Source organism: Pelophylax lessonae, assembly GCF_965119305.1.
Source record: "Pelophylax lessonae genome assembly, chromosome: 4".
Lineage (NCBI taxonomy): Eukaryota > Metazoa > Chordata > Amphibia > Anura > Ranidae > Pelophylax > Pelophylax lessonae.
In genome coordinates, this window is record NC_138771.1 from 525,466,602 (window position 1) to 525,485,013 (window position 18,412).

The 18,412-nt window shown below is 40.6% G+C and overlaps 1 protein-coding gene across 2 annotated transcripts in view; it reads left to right on the top strand.

Moving 5' to 3' along the window:
* PHF21B (PHD finger protein 21B) overlaps positions 1 to 18,412 on the top strand; it is a 207,360-nt gene that overhangs the window by 37,965 nt on the left and 150,983 nt on the right. The gene's annotated exons all lie outside the window — the stretch shown is intronic.

Consider the following 18,412-nt stretch of genomic DNA (forward strand, 5'->3'; position numbering starts at 1 on the left):
ACTGTGTCTAGCCATATCTCCTCCACAGCTTATCAAATCATTATTCCATCCCAAACTGAAAATGTAGTTTCCATGAAATGCTGTGAGTTGAATTTACCACTGATTCCTTTCAGAGTTTAGGAACTCCTGTGAGCAGAACCAACAAGAAAAGTGGGATACCCTAATAAATGGCACAGTAAGTGGGTTATGGCACGGAATCCCCAAGAGGTGAAATGCAGTTGTTCAAAAAACGAAAATATCAGTTTTAGGAGGACCATCCCTTTTAATACAGGTGTTTTGTAGGATCCCAGAGAGCCATCAGAAACTATTCCAATAAAATAATTATTTTATGTGACCTCTCTGGAAATGGTCAGCTAAAATATATATTTAAAATTGTGTTTTTTTCATTGTTTGCTGGTGGATTTTACAGATCTATCTGGACCTTCTGTCATTTAACTGTGATTAAGGTTCATTTCTAAGTCATTTTTTTCTCTCTTTCACATCCTTGGTGTGTTGTCATAGCTTGGTGTTTCATGCATTGTGTATAAAGATGCTTAGACTCATGACCTACTTACTTCTTTTTGATTATGTCTGTGTTTTGCTGTAGTAAAACTCACTTTGCATTGCAAAAGAGCTGATGTTACTTATGGATAACTACAGCCTCTTTAGACCTTTGAAATATTATATGCATATAGTGCACACTCATCACCTTCCGTGGGAGCCTAAGCTGTCCTTAAATGAATGTATTTAGAATGCAGCACATAGAGGAAGCATTTAAAGTGTAAGTTCGCTTTTCCTGCATTTTGAACCTTTGACATACAGTGCACCCGGAAAGTATTCACAGCGCTTCACTTTTTTCACATTTCGTTATGTTACAGCCTTATTCCAAAATTGATTAATATCATTATTTTCCTCAAAATTCTACAAACAATACCCCATAATGACAACATGAAAGAAGTTTGTTTAAAATCTTTGCAAATGTATTAAAAATAGAAAACTAGAAAAAATCACATGTTTGTAAGTATTCACAGTCTTTGCCATGACACTCAAAATTGAGCTCAGGTGCGTCCTGTTTTCACTGATCATCCTTGAGATGTTTCTACAACTTGATTGGAGTCCACCTGTGTTAAATTCAGTTAACCACTTGCCGACTGCCTAACGCCGATCTACGTCGGCAGTCAGCCCCTCACAGGCAAAGTGACGTAGGGCTACGTCACTAGCTTGTGAGGGTCTATGGAGCGAGCGCGCGCCCCCGGAGGCGCGCTCCCGCGTGGTCACGGACCCCCCCGCGCGTGTGACCGGCGGACCCGATGTCCGCCGGTCACTCGGCGATCGGCGGGGGAGAGGGAGAATGTCAGGCAGCCTGTGTAAACAAGCTGCCTGTCATTCTCCTTGCTGTTAGGATACTGATCACTCGGATCTAGTATGTAGATCCGTTGATCAGTGTCCATACAGCTCAAGCCCCAGCCAATCACAGTAGAAAGCACGCCCCTAGGGATACACACAGCCCCTCCCTCCCAAATAAAGTTAACCCCTTCACTACCAGTGTATTTTTACAGTAACAGTGCATATATATAGCACTGATTACTGTAGAAATGTCACTGGTAACCCCAAAAGTGTCAAAAATGTCAGTCAAGGGTCCGATCTGTCCGCCCCAATGTCGCAGTACCGCAAAAAAATCGCAGATCGCCGCCATTACACGTTAAAAAAAAAAACAACAAAAATGACAGAAATCTTTCCCTTTGTTAGTAAACGCGATAACTTTTGCGCAAACCAATCAAAATACGCTTTTTGCGATTTTTTTTACCAAACATAGGTAGCATAAAACAAATTGGCCGAAAAAGTAAAAAAATTTTGATTTTTAAATTTTTTTTTTTGGGGAATTTCATATAAAAAAATGTGAAAAATATTGCTATTTTTGCAAAATTGACGCTCTTTTTTTGTTTATAGCGCGTGATCAAAAAATCGCACAGGTGATCAAATACCACCAAAAGAAAGCTCTGTTTGTGGGAAAAAAAGGACGCCAAATTCGTTTAGGTACAGCGTCGCACGACCGCGCAATTGTCCGTTAAAGTCACGCAGTGCCGAATCGCAAAATACCCCCTGTTCGGAATGGGGGTAAAATCTTCCGGGGCTTAAGTGGTTAATTGGACATGATTTGGAAAGGCACACACCTGTCTACAGTATATACTGTAAGGTCCCACATTTATGAGTGCATGTCAGAGCACAAATCAAGGAATCGTCTGTAGACCTCTGAGACATGATTGTATGGAGGCACAGATCTGGGGAAGGGTACAGAAAAATGTCTGCAGCATTGAAGGTCCCAATGAGCACAGTGGCTGCCATCATCCATAATTGGAAGAAGTTTGGAACTACCAGGACTCTTCCTAGAGCAGGCCGCCTGGCCAAACTGAGCGATTGGGGGAGAAGGGGCTTAGTGAGGGAGGTGACAAAGAACCAGATGGTCACTCTGACAGAGCTCCAGTGGTTCTCTGTGGAGAGAGGAGAACCTTCCAGTAGAACAACCATCTCTGCAGCACTCCACCAATTAGGCCTGTAATGGTAAAGGGACCAGACTGAAGCCACTCCTCAGTAAAAGGCACATGACAGCTCACCTGGAGTTTGCCAAGAAGCACCTGAAGGACTCTCAGATCATGAGAAACAAAATTCCCTGGTGTAATGTTTGGAGGAAACCAGGCACCGCTCATCGCCTGGCCAATACCATCCCTACAGTGAAGCACGGTGGTGGCAGCATCATGCTGTGGGGATGTTTTTCAGTGGCAGGAACTGGGAGACTAGTCAGGGTTGAGGGAAAGATGAGTGCAGCAATGTACAGAGACATCCTTGATGAAAACCTGCTCCAGAGCTCTTTGGACCTCAGACTGGGGCGAAGGTTCATCTTCCAACAGGACACTTACCCTAAGCACACAGCCAAGATAACAAAGGAGTGGCTATGGGACAACTCTGTGAATGTCCTTGAGTGGCCCAGCCAGAGCCCAGACTTGAACCCTATTGACCATTTCTGGAGAGATCTGAAAAGTGATGTGCACCAACGCTCTCCATCCAAGCTGATGGAGCTTAAGAGGTTCTGCAAAGAAGAATGGGAGAAACTGCCCAAAAATAGGTGTGCCAAGCTTGTAGCATCATACTCAAAAAGACTTGAGACTGTAATTGGTGTCAAAGGTGCTTCAACAAAGTATTGGGCAAAGGCTGTGGATACTTATCTACATGTGATTTTTTTGGTTGAGGAAAATTATGAATTGAATGCATTTTGAAATAAGGCTGTAACATAACAAAATGTGGAAAAAGTAAAGCACCGTGAATACTTTCTGGATGCATTGTACATTTGGTCATTTTGTTTGATATATGAATATTATACAAAATAACTTTCTGTCCATTTTATTATACAATTCCTTTTTTTTTTTTTTGTTCTTGTCTCGCCTTTCCCTGCCTACTTTGCCAAATTGTTTTAACTCTATGCACACAGGGAAAAATAGCTGGCGCAATTGCTGTATCTCAGTTGTTGTCAGTTAAACACAGTGCAGGTTAAACAACCTCAGTAGAGAAGCAGTGTGTGCTGGGAAGTTTGTTCTATGTTTAAATTGTACATACAGACTTGTACAGAGTATATAAGTAAGAACTATGGTCATAATATAAAATCATGTGATGAATATTGTTCATATCTGGTCTCTCTTTAATATTTTGTAAACTTTTGGATAGGGTGACCACACGCCTCTTTCTGCAGTCAAATAATGACAGCATTGTCAACCTTGCTGCTGCTGTACAGTAGCTGCTTAGATTCTGGCAGTATTAATAGCCCTATCAGTAAATAGCAATGCCTGGCTCCACACACAGTACTCTAGATTGACAGCACATTGCTGTATGTGCAAGGGCTTAGTGAAATGATGCAAAAACCCTGTTCAATCCATCCCCACTGTCAAGTCAAGGAACATTATAAAAACCACTTGGCGAACCATCAGTCAATTCCATATTAGACAATATAAGGCTCCATTCACACCTGTGCGTATCATTTTCAGGCTTTTTTTTTTTATTGTTTTTCTGGCTTTTTTGGGGGGCATTTTTCAGGCGTTTTTTCTGGCATTTTTTTACAGGTGTTTGAAAGCAGGCATTGACATCTAATAAAAATGCTTGTAATCTGTTAAAAAAGAAGCTCATGTACTTTTTTAAGCTTCAGGTGTTTTGCTTCAGGTGACAAAACTTTTTATATGTGAACAGGGGGCATTGAAATGAATGGGATTTTGCTTGTTGGGTGTTTTGAGACTTCAGAAATGAGCGTTTTATGAGCTGAAAAATGCTCAGGTGTGAACAGGGCCTGAAAGGGTTCATCACATCCTTCCATCAGGACCATATTGTAGCAAATTTGAGCATTGCAATGCAATCCAATCAGACAACGAAAAGCATTCTGTGAAAGGGGGGGGGGGGGCAAAACGTCAACACTGAAGCTACTGTGTATGAAAGTCATATTCACTTTTTCTACACTTTTGGCCTCAGTGAATGTGTGAATATTACAGAAATTACATACATGCTTAAAATGGCAAATACAGTACTGTGCAATGGTCATAGGCATGTGTGAAAAAATCTCACTATATATTAGTTGTGTTCCCATTAGACAACACAGCTAAAAATTATTTAGAATGCCTTTGGACCAACTGTAAGATACTCTGAACAAATCTAGTTTACAACTGATAATGAGATCTGCCAGCATGGTACAGACAGGGACATTTATGGTAACCATAACTCCCAAGCCCCCTCCCGAAAACAGGTACTAAAGCCACATTAAAGCAAACATGTAATATATGCAGCTTACCAATTGTTAGATGTGGTGGCAGCATTAGTTTCCTTTTTTTTTTTTTTACTTTTTCCTCCATCTTCACCTGGTGATCTGGCCAGTAACACACTCCCTGTATTAGGATATTACATTTTTGGTTTTGGGTTTAATACTGCTTTAAATACTGTAAAAGTCAAGTCCGGGGCAATGCTGTCTTGGAATCAGGAGGAATTTGCATAAGAAAATTAACTTGTAGGAACATTTACAAAATAAATAGTTGTAAAAAAATAAAAGGTAGGCACCACTTAAAATTTTTCTGACCATATGCTACCTGAAAAATTGCCCATGAAACAACGAGCACGAATTTACTATATGGGTCACAAGTTATTAGGGAGCTAGCTATTACGAGGAAAACATGACCCGTTCCATAAGGTACACAGTAATCTGTTTCATATTTTTAAAATATATTTTAGAATTACCTGGCATTTGAAGGGAACTGGAGATTGGTAGATCAACTTCTGTACAACCAAAGTGCCCATACATGGATCAGAATTAATTCCGTCCTGCTGAACTGGCTGAATTTCATGTATAGCCGGCCTATCTCTGATACCATGTCTTTTCGGTCTTTGCGCTGGGGGGAGGGGGCGTGATTGAGCATGCTCCAATCGCAGCACATGCTGCATATATGTGGCACAACAGAAGAAAGTCCACTTCTGTGACACTGTATATGTGTTATGCTGTTGTCAAGACTGCCATAGTTTGAAGGCACCCCTACAAACTCCGACGACATCCCAAGCTGCCTGCCTCGGCACCTGGGTTGAGAAACGCTGGCCTAGTCAGTAAATTGCTGTAAACAAGCAAAAAAAAAAAAAGCAAAAAATTGGGGGAGCAAACCCTGAACATGTATATCTAAAGCCGGTGCAGCTATGAACCAAGCGACATGTATATTAAAAAAGAAGAAGAATAGCGCACACATGCAAAAGAAATGACTATCAAATATGGAGACAATCCATAAATAAAAATGGGGATTTAGTCCCACCATATGGCCATATCGTGCTCAAGCCCACCACTACGTCAAAGTACCCCATTGTCAGTGGGTCCTACACTATCCATAAAAAAGGGGTGAATCCAGCCTCTCTAACCCTTGGAGACAACACTCCTTGCTGGGAGAGATGTGCTAATGCACTACAGGGTACTCTTCCTATATCTACTTGATAAAATAGTGGATAATAAAGTAAATTGCTGTAGTTTAATACAATTGCAAAATATTTAGGCCTCATTCACACTATGTGTTCTTGCACTGTATTTGGGTTGCTATTTAGAATGAATGGCACCCAAACATGCTTTGTGTGTTTTGCAGCAATTTCCACACAATTTAGAATCGCTGTCAGAATTAGGAAAATTCTGCAATAATAACACAAGCAGAAGATATTATGATATTGGCAGAGTGCCAGCTTGAATTAACATCTATTTAGTTAGCCAATATGTGGAATTACCCCAAATCCATGTTATGCTTCTTATAACAATTCAAAATGAACAAAAACAAACATGAGTATAGTAAAGCTGCACAATTAATCATTAAAGACATTACGATCTCGATTCAACCCCCTCACAATCTTAATCCAGCATTTCCACGATTCATGCATTACAGAGCCTTTCTCTGCTCACTCGCAGCTGTAAAAAATAAAAGAAAGCCTCCGGCAAACGTTTATCAACATTGTGCAGCGCTCAGAGATAACTATAAACCGGGGCTTGATATATTTGCTTGGAATCTAGGAGCCAACTAAAAAAGTTAGGAGAGCAAACATGGACACAGTCCCGTTCTCCTCTATGGGGCAATCGGATGGAAGATGACTGCCTGTCCATTTCTATCCCATGCCATATGATTTGATCCGCCTGAGGGATGGAAAATAGGATCACCATCCGTCTGTTTTTGACGGACAGGATCGGATGGCGGCGGTGTCTGCGGACATCTGCCACTCCATAGAGGAGACTAAAAGATCCGATCAGGTCCTCCTGAAAAACAGACGTGATCCGACAGCCCGTTTAAAAGGGGTCTTCGGCTGTGTGGCATGACGGAGAGAATGAAAAATAATAAAAAATGTATTTTCTTTAAAAAAAAAAATAATAAAAACTAGGGATGCACCGAAATTTTCGCCCGAAAATGGGCCTACATTGCACATAAGGACAGCAAGGAGCCCTCCACTACTCAGAGCAACAGGAAGAGGAAGAGGAGAGGGCCGCTGCCTGCCAGAGCAAGGAGTAAAGTACATACCTTATTTCTCCAACCCCGTCGACTTTTAAAGTAAGGCTCCCTGCACACTAGTGTTTTATTTAAGGTCTTAGAAGCTGTTTTTAGCATTTTTGTCTGCTTCTAGAAGCTAAATAGTGTTATCCTATGTGTCCATGAACACTACTTTAGGCTGTTAGCATTTTTGAGCTTCAGCTTCTAGTAGCAGGAAAAAAAAATGTTTTTGTGGAATTTCTTGGAGCGTTTTCCCAGCAGAAAACAGTGAATGTTTCTAAATGCTACTAACAGCTTTTTTTTGGCGCTTTTCTTTTTTTTTTCTTTTTTCTTCATGTACTGCAAAGACCCTAATAAAATGCTAAAGCTTCCAAAAGCTACTAAAATTCTACTAGAAGCTGGCACAAAATGCTATTATAGTCATTTTTCATCCAGCATTTTTTCTAGCTCTTTTTGAGCGTATGAAAAACGCTAGTGTACATGGAGCCTACTCACACTATAGGCGCTTTTCCACTGCATGGAACCGAACGGTTCGGCTCGCTTTTGTGCTTTTCCACTGCTGGTACCGCATGGTATGGTGTAGGAACGGTTCGGTACGGTACGGCGGCGCTTTTCCACTGCATGGAACCGAACGGTACGGCTCTCAAAAACAGTACCACCTCGATTGTGGTTCCAAGAGGTACCATACCCGGTACCATATCCCACAATCCTTTGCATGCAGTCACTACTAGCCACTGATTGGTCAGAGAATCCCACCCACCCCGTTGTTATCCCACCCACTTAACTTTAGTACTACTTTAGTGGAAAAGCAAACCGTACCGTACCGAACAGTTACAACACCGTACCATGCGGTACCAGCAGTGGAAAAGCAAACCGGGCCAAGCAGGGCTGAGTAGAGCCGAGCCGGTACTTGCAGTGGAAAAGTGCCATATGAGGTTTTTTGTGTTCAACCAGTGGGCTGAGAATAAAAAAAAAAAAACCTCACAGATTTCTGCATCCACACAAGTGATGTGAGTGCAGGAATCTCCCCTGCTGTGCTATCGTATTCTGACAGAGGGGATCTGCTTCTGTTGAACAGAAGGGGCTACACACAGATCAAAAGTTGTCCAGTTCTGCATAGAGGACAGGTAGAAAAGCAGGGATTTCAAATCCCAGACTACTGGACTGGCTGCGTGGGCACTCACAACTCAGCATCGCCAAAGAGAAGCAAGGGGTAGGGAGGCTGTGTGGTGTTAGTTCACCTTTTCAATTTTTTAGAGTTAGACAATAAGTAAAGCTGCCCTGGATACAGATCAGATTCACTTTATGAAGCAGAGAACATGTTTGCCCAGCTGCTAATCTTTGAGTAAAAAAAAAAAAAAATATATATATATATATATATATATATATATATATATATATATATATATATATATATATATAATTGGTTCCTAAGGCTCAGTTCCCACTAATTCAGTGCAACTATGTAGTCCAACTTTGATCCTACTTTAATGCAACTTTACTCACAGAAGTCACATTGCATTAGATAAGAAGCAGTTCCTATGAAACTTTGATAGGACCATTGTTTTTATTTTTAACTCTTACCTCTCCTCCCAAGTCATCTTTACTGCATAAAAACTTCCTCCCAAGCACATTCCATTCACACCGGAGTATAGCGGAAAAAATGCATTCCTGCTCGCTTTTTTTTGCACATTTTTCACATGTAAACACACGTCCCAGCTAGAGCAGCTTATTTGTCCAAAGTAGCTCAAGAACCTCTTCTGTAGTAGAGCGTCACACGTTTATTCAGTGCTCACTGTGGCATTTTTGTAGCACATTTGTAGCACAACAAACTCACAGCAAATTGCGCGTCTGCTAACTGTGGTTGGGGTGTCGTTAGCATTAAGGCTGCATTCACATCTCTGCATTTCTGAATACACGGCAATCTGCACAGAAAATGCAAGCTTTTCCATGTGTTTCAGAAACGCTCTGCAAATGCGCATTGGACTTGCATTGCAATGACTTAATATCTGCGCATTTCCAACTCGTAGCAATACACACAGAAAAGCACATGGTGCTTGTGTTGGCATAATGGCATGCTAACCAGGATTGGGGTGACATTGACAATTAAATTAATTGAGATTGCATGAAGCCTCTTGTCCGGAGTTGCCGTTCACCTATAAAGTGAAATGAGCAGTTTGTGCCGACTGCACTCACGTGTGCATGTTCACCAAAAAGAAATGTAGCTTGAATTGAAAGCATTAATATCAGACGGCCAACTCCACACTATGAGATTCAGTTGACTTGCCATGTAATTTTGTAAAGAGAAAAGGAAGGAGAAAAAATATTGAGAATAAATTACTACGTGTTACTCCATCTGCAAACGGGTTCTCCTGATCTGTGATGTAATATTATGTGTTGCTAAGCTATAAGCTAGTACAGAAGTTCATTAAAGGACATTTTAAACAAAGCTGGCAGACTGAAAATGAAAGACCGAATATTTGGAAAGTGTTAGGTCTGAGTAAAAGAAAGGTTTCCCTGTGGGGAGAGCACTGTATTGAAAGCTCTCTTCTCTCTCTCTGTCTCACTCTCGTTCATATTTTTATTACATCGTTTTCTAAAAATATAATGTTCCTGCTTGCTAGAACAAGCTACCTGGATGAACACAGCCATTTTTCTCCAAATTAGATAATATAGTTACATAGTTTGCGAGGTTGAAAAAAGACACCAGTCCATCCAGTTCAACCTATGATGTGTGTGTGTGTTTGCTGTTAACCGTACATTGTATACCCCTTTATGTTGTGATCTTTAAGGTGCCCGTCTAATAGTTTTTTGAAACTATTGATGCTCCCTGCTGATACCACTGCTTGTGGAAGAGAATTCCACATCCTTACCGCTCTGACAGTGAAGAACCCCTTATGTATTTTAAGGTTAAACCGTTTTTCCTCTAGTTTTAGTGAGTGGCCACATGTCTTATTGTATTCCCTTTCTCTGAAAAGTTTGTTCCTTATTCTAGGGTCGCCAGTACAATATTTGTACTTTGATATCATATCCCCCCTCAATCGTCTCTTCTCCAGAGAGAATAAGTTCAGTGCTTGTAGTCTTTCCTCATAGCTGATGTCCTCCATTCCCCTAATTATTTTTGTTGCCCTTCTCTGGACTCTTTCCAGTTCCAGCACATCCTTCCTGAGGATCAGTGCCCACTTAAAGGGTAACTCCATACGTACATATACTGTATATACAGTATTCAGCATAAAATAGTACACCCCTTTTGAAAAGTAAGATTTTAATCAATATCTCAATTAACACAAGAATAATTTCTAAAATTTCCAAAACTGAATTTTTTAGAACATTTTTTTAGCTCAATTACACGAAGGTAAGGTTAATAATATAACTTAGATTACAAAATCTTCAGTTTTGCTCAAATTAGTTGATGCAAAAATGTATGCACCACGCAACTACTACATCTAGTATTTTGTATGACCTTCATGATTCGTAAGGACAGCACCGAGTCTTCTAGTCATAGAATGAAAACGTTGGTGGCATATTGCAATCTATTTATACGTATATTGCATCTATTTTTTTTCCATTCCTCAAGAAGACCTCTTTTAGAGCTTGGATGCTGGAATGGAGAGTGATACTCACCTTGTCTCTTCAGAATTCCCAATAGGTGTTTAATAGGGTTCAAATCAGGAGACATACTTGGCCACTGAATCACTTTCACTCTGTTCTTCTTCTGAAATGTAGTGACAGCTTGCGGCTTCTGAATCGTCGGGCAATCTTCTGGGACCTGGGATGTGTCCCAGAAGATTGCAAGGAGGGAGTGGGTGAGGAAAACTTTGCCTAGGTCGATCCAAGTGGAAGTGGGAGTGAGTACCTGTCAAAACTAGGTACTTCAGGAGGTGCAGTGCGACTCGCACATGCACAGTGCGCACTAAGCTGTGAAGCTGTCCCAGACGGGTGCCCACAGTTGTAATGCTGGCGCCGGGGGAGAGGAAAGGGAGAGAATTGAGGGTTTGAGCGGCTACATCGCTGGATCCTGGGATAGGTGAGTGTGTGTTTATTAAAAGTCAGCAGCTACACTTTTTGTAGCTGCTGACTTTTAATAAACACAAAAATGACTGGATCTCTGCTTTAAAGTGGTTGTAAAGGCAGAAGGTTTTTTATCTTCATGCATTCTATGTTTGATATTTTAATAGAAAAAAAAAAACGAGACTTTACAATCACTTATAGTCCCGGTTCACACTGGTCGCCTCACAGGTCGCCGTAGGTCGCCTCCCATAGGGAATCTGCGGACCCGTTCTAATAGGAGCGACACAAGTCAATCCAACTTAGAAAAAGGGTCCGGAGCTTCTTTGGGGCGACCAGGAGGCGACCGCCATAGACTTCAATGTCTAGTAGCGTCGCCCCTATGTGAACGGGGCCTTAGCCTGCACTATTTCCATTGTTGCAAAAGAACATGCATCTGAGGGGGTTTTTTTGGTGCCTCAGGCAAAAAAACCCCCTCTCACAAAAAAACCCACTCACATGATATATAGGGACAGAGGCAACCAACACTTTCAAGCTCTCTAGAGATCAAAACATACCCCCAATAAAGAACATGCATCTTGCTTCAGGTATGTCTGAAATTTGCATTTATTTTGTTTCTAACTGACATTCTAAGCCACTAAGTGCCAGTTCACACTATAGCAATCCGACTTAGGGGGGCGACCTGTGAAGTCGCGTGCACCGCGACTGGCGCGACTTGCACAGACTTCATAAAATGAATGTCTATGCAAGTCGCTCCAGGTCGCCCCGAAGTAGTACAGGACCCTTTCTCTAAGTCGGAGCGACTTGTGTCACTCCTATTAGAACCGTTCCTGTACTACATTATGGACTGCGACGGTGCACGACTTGTCGGGCTGACCAAGTCGCCTGACAAGTCGTACCAGTGTGAATGGACACTTAAATCAATGAGTATGCATCTTCTGCTTTTTTTCAGACTTTATTTTGCTTAAATGTAACCACTTTAGCTCCAGAAGATTTGACTCCTTCACAACCAGGGCATTGTTTCTATTCAGCACTGAGCCAATTTATTGGCAGTTGTGCGGTCATGCAACACTGTAAGCAAATTAAATTTATACCATTTTTTTCCACATAAATAAAGCTTTCTTTTCGTGGTATTTGATCATCACTGGGTTTTTTTTAAATTTTTTGCGATATAAACAAAGAATGACTAAATATTTTAGGAATAACAACGATATTTTCTATTTTCTGTTTTAAAACATATCTTATAAAATCACATTTCTTCATACATTTAGGTCAAAATGTATTCTGCGATACATCTTTGATTAAAAAAAAAAAAAATCCAGAAAAGTGTCTATTAATTGGTTTGTGTGAGAGTTAAGTCATATACAAACTATGATATATATATATATATATAGATAGATAGATAGATAGATAGATAGATAGATAGATAGATAGATAGATAGATAGATAGATAGATAGATAGATAGATAGATAGATAGATAGATAGATAGATAGATAGATAGATAGATAGATAGATAGATAGATAGATAGATAGATAGATAGATAGATAGATAGATAGATAGATAGATAGATAGATAGATAGATAGATAGATAGATAGATAGATAGATAGATAGATAGATAGAAAAATTGATCAATGCTGATGTACTGACTGTACATCTTGATTCTGGAGGTCTTAAAATGCCAGGACAGTACAGATATCCCCCAAATGACCCCTTTTTAGAAAGTAAACAGTCTAAGGCATTTAGTAAGGCTCCATTCACACCTGAGTGTATCAATTTCGGGAGTTTTTTTGGGGGCATATTTCAGGCGTTTTTTGCAGGTGTTTGGAGGCAGGCATTGACCAAAAATGCTTGTAATCTGCCAAAAAAGAAGCTCATGTACATGTTTGCTTCAGGCGACAAAACGCTCAGATGTGAACAGGGGCCATTGAAATGAATGGGATTTTGCTTCTTGGGCGTTTGAGACTTCAGAGATGAGCGTTTTACGAGATGAAATACGCTCAGGTGTGAACAGGACCTAAGAGGCACGGTCAGCTATTTGAAGTTTAAATTTTTCAAGTGAATGGGCTGAATTGAAGTAGGAACCCGTGTTCCCACTATGCTATATGTGAATGGGCCCTTAACCACTTGCCGACCGCCGCACGACTATTTACGTCGGCAGTCAGCCCCTCACAGGCAGAGTGACGTAGGGATACGTCGCTAGCCTGTGAGGGTCTAGGGAGCACGCTCCCGCGTGGTCACGGACCCCCCCGCGCGTGTGACCGGCGGACCCGATGTCCGCCGGTCACTCGCGATCGTCGGGTGGAGAGGGAGAAAGGCAGGCGGCTGATGTAAACAAGCCGCCTGTCATTCTCCCCTGTGTAGAAACAGTGATCATACGGTTCTACTATGTAGGACCGTTGATCACTGTTCCTACACCTCAAGCCACAGCCAATCACAGTTAGAATCACGCCCCTAGGGATACACATAACCCCTCCCTCTCAAAAAAAAGTTAACCCCTTCACTGCCAGTGTAATTTTACAGTAACAGTGCATATGTATAGCACTGATTACTGTAGAAATGTCACTGGTAACCCCAAAAGTGTCAAAAATGTCAGTCAAGGGTCCGATCTGTCCGCCGCAATGTCGCAGTACCGCAAAAAAAAAACGCAGATCGCCGCCATTACGCGTAAAAAAAAAAAAACCAACAAAAATGACAAAAATCTTTCCCTTTGTTAGTAAACGCAATAACTTTTGCCCAAACCAATCAAAATTCCCTTTTTTCGTAAAAAAAAAAAAAAATTGGCCCAAAATGTTAAAAAATTTGGATTTTTACTTTTTTGGGGGGGGGGGGAATTTCATATAAAAAATGTGAAAAATATTGTTATTTTTGCAAAATTGACGCTATTTTTTTGTTTATAGCGCAAAAAGTAAAAATCGCACAGGTGATCAAATACCACCAAAAGAAAGCTCTATTTGTGGGAAAAAAAGGACGCCAAATTCGTTTAGGTACAGCTTCGCAAGACCGCGCAATTGTCTGTTAAAGTCACGCAGTGCCGAATCGCAAAATAGACCGTGGTCAGGAAGAGGGTAAAATCTTCCGGGGCTTAAGTGGTTAAAGTGTATTTCTACATGCAGCCAAATTGAGATAACACCTACTTCGTATTTGTCACATGTCCCTTTCACATAGCGTAACGTTAAAAAAATAAAATTCTAAAATTGCAACTTAATTTTTAGGTGCTCTATTCTGCACCCTCCATTAAAAAAAACCCCTACGTAGTCATCTTTGTTTATTAGGGGGTCGGAAAGCAACGTTTGCCATAATTAACACCATCTGTACTGTTCTGGCAGATCTTTATTATCACCTTCTCCTGAGAAACATCTAAAAGGTAAGAAATATATTTTTTAAACAGGAAAAATAAATCATTTTAAAAGCAGGCTTCTTAGTAACCCATGCCTGATCCCTGCTTCTGACACCAGGGATTAGTCACTGGTTGTTTAGGACGCCAGTGGATGATGGCACCTAACAAGCGAAACAAATGTTCCAAATAAACGCATGTAGATGTATTTTTGGTGCTACTTTATTGAAGTCTGTGGGGCACAAAATCTCACTGCATTGCAAAAGTAGCACAGGCATCTTCCCTAAAGTCGCATTGCAGTATCGTTGTATTGAAGTGAACAGGCACCATTGAAAACATTGTGATTTCCATTGTCATGTGATTCTTTGTCATTAAAGTCGCATCTGAAATCGCACTAGTGTGGCCAGTTAGTGTTACACAGTAGATTGCTGAGTATCAGATGTAATACTGTTAAAATAAAATAGAAGTGCTGTGTGTCTGTAATGCACCAGGAGATGGCAGGGTTGATCCAATAGTACAGAAAAGAACATTAATGTATCGTATATTAGAATATATCCAGGGAGGGTAAGTCCTTGTATCACTGTTTATACTACAAGCACATTGCTTCTAAGCAAAATATAAATATAAGAAAGATCAAAATAGACACCGTGCTTTACCACAGCCCTTTTATTTCCTCAGAATGGTCTCAAGATTTGTTACTTATGACTGAAGCAGAAAGTCACGTGAACAGTAATTTGAAAAAAAAAAAGGTGTAATCTGATTGGTTTATAAGGATTGCTGCACATTGGTGTCAGTATGCTTAAATAAGTCCTTGTGTGTATGTTACCTAGAGATTTGGAGGTCATATAGGCCAGAACCTAGGGCGGTAATGTTTATCTTGGAGGATCAGAAGACATTATAGGTAGACAGTACATCCGAAGCACAGGTTTATGGGGCAAACTCTACAAATATAATAATGTTTAACCGCTTCAATAGCGGACACTTTTACCCCCTTCCTGCCCAGGCCAATTTTCAGCTTTCAGCTCTGTCACACTTTGAATGACAATTGCCGTGGTCATCGCGGTCATGCAACACTGTACACATATGAAATTTGTATCATCTTTTTCACACAAATAGAGCATTCTTTTGGTGGTATTTAATCACCTCTGGGGTTTTTTTTTGTTTTTTTTTTTTGTGAAATAAATGGAAAAAGACCAAAGGTTTTGAAAAAAAAAAGTTTTTCTTTGTTTCTGTTATTATATTTTGCAAATAAATGATCTTCATAACTTTAAGCCAAAATATATTCTGTGAAAATAACCCATATATATATATATATATATATATATATATATATATATATATATATATATATATATATATATATATAATATATATATATAATATAATTTTATGGTGGGACACCTCTGCTGTGTAACAAATTCCTTTAGAAAGGATTACATCTGATGTGGCACTCCTTTGTTTCCATCAGACATTCATCAAAAAAATTGGAGATGCAATCTCAAATTGTAGATATCTTGTTTACATATCTTCATGCATTTACAGGTAAACATACATTTACAAGCGACTGCACAGTTTCGGACATGCATATGTCCTTCATCAAGCTGCATGTCTAGCCGGCAACCTTTTATCTTCCTTCATTAATGGCTGTGTGTTGAGTTATTTTGAGGGGTCAGTAAATTTACACTGTTATACAAGCTGTACACTCACTACTTTACATTGTAGCAAAGTGTCATTTGTTAAGTGTTGTCACATGAAGAGATATAATAAAATATTTACATAAATGTGAGGGGTGTACTCACTTTTGTGAGATACCGTATATATATATATATATATATATATATATATATATATATATATATATATATATATATATTTTTTTTTTTATGTTTTTATTACATTTTTCTCTTTTTTTATTTTTTTTTTTTGCATACAGTGACCAGAGCAATACAGTGTTACCTTAGTAACACTGTGCTACTCTAGGGAGGTGATCAGATTTTTTTTTTTTTTACACACTGAGATTGCTGGTTCAGAAGGGGCACCTGCCCTGGATACAGTTTAACCCTGTGGAGAGGGAGGGGAGGCACTGGGAAGACGTCAGTTCCCATTCTCCATCTGCCCGACACTATTGTCACTCCGGTCATTTTGGCCACTTCCAACAGTATCCTGATGTGTGGAAGAAAGTAGGCAGGACAGGCGCCTTCCTTCTTATTGCCAGAGAAGGAAAGAAGAGGAGATGAAGGTGGGTGGCACTCACTGGCACACGTCATCCTTGATGACAGATGTCATCCACACCGGTGGTATTGGAGAGGCAAGAGAATTAGGTAGGAGGATGACCAAGCTGGTCCAAAGAGACTATTTACTTCACTAACAGATGTATCGGCTCAGAGTTTGTGATGTCATTAACCCACCTCTCTGCCTCAGCTGATCAGAGAAAGTTTGCCAGAACACAGTCCTGAATACTATATGTAGCTGAGGGTACATACTAGGGATCAACCGATTATCGGCAAAGCCGATATATCAGGGGCCGATATGCACTTTCCCAGATATATCGGAATCGGCCCCTGAGGTTACCGATATTGCCGATATTCCAGGAAAGTGTTGTACTGGAGTGATGCCTGCAGCTAGAGGCATAACCCCGGTACCGGCGTCCATAGCCGATGGTCGGCTGTCTTGTAATGACAATCGATGTGACTGAGAAGCCGCTCGATGACCAAAATATCAGTATCAGCACTAAAAAAACGATATCGGTCGATCACTAGTACATACAGTTTTTACAGCGCACACAGCCACTGCGTCTGCTAGTGAAGTAAATCGTTTATTTGCAGCTTGGTCCAAATAAACCATTTAAAGTTAAAAAATTAAAGGAGCCGACGAGTGCAAAGCCCTCTTTGGATTCTGCACTCTGTAAAATCCATTCAGCCTTCCCTCTTCCAGCAAATTTCAACCAACCCCCCCCCTTTTTTTTTTCTTCCCTCCTCCCGTTCAACTTCACCCACCCCTTCCTTCACACCCTCCCTTCCCTTATTTCTTTACTTGTTCAATGTTTACCCCTCTAACACAACATAAAGAGAAAACTTTCCGTGTCCTCTGCATTCATACCATACAGCAGATTCTGCACTTGATAGCGATATTGCTATTGGATAGTCCAGTTCGAACTTTGTGTGCTTTGCGGTTCGTGCATTAATTGATGTATCTTTCTGCTGACTATGGAATGGTACTGTATCATTATGCTTATGTATGTCTTCTCTTTATTTTATTGTTCTATGAATGCTGGTCATTTAACCACTTGCCGACCGCTCACTCAAGCTCTACTGCGGGAAAGTGGTTTGTTATCGTCCAGCGACGTAGACCTACGTCGCTGGACTCCTCCCCTTGTGGGCGGCGCTCGCACGCCGCCGGAGGCTCGCTCCTGCTGTATTCATTCACAGCGGGAGTCGGGCCAGGGGAGGAGCGGCGGTGATCGAGTTTGGAGATCCGCCCGCTTGTGTAAACAGAGCGGGCGGATCTCCTAAGTGACAAACAGTGACAGATTGCAGGGTTCAGCATAGCTGAACATGCGATCTGTCCCTGTGTCACTCAGTCACCTCCCCCCACACACGTTAGTAAGCACCAGGCATACATTAACCCCTCCCTCTCCAATAAAATTAACCCCTTCCCTGCCAGTGTCATTTTTACAGTAACAGTGCATATATATAGCACTGATTACTGTAGTAATGTCACTGGTACCCCCAAAAGTGTCAAAAATGTCAGTCAAGGGTCCGATCTGTCCGCCGCAATGTCGCAGTCCCGCAAAATAAATCGCAGATCGCCGCCATTACTCGTTAAATTAAAAACACCAAAAATGACAGAAATCTTTCCCTTAGTTAGTAAACGCAATAACTTTTGCGCAAACCAATCAAAATACGCTTATTGTGATTTTTTTTTTACCAAACATAGGTAGCAGAAAACAAATTGGCCTAAAATGTAAAAAAATTTTGATTTTTAAATTTTTTTGGGGGGGAATTTCATATAAAAAAATGTGAAAAATATTGTTATTTTTTCAAAATTTACGCTC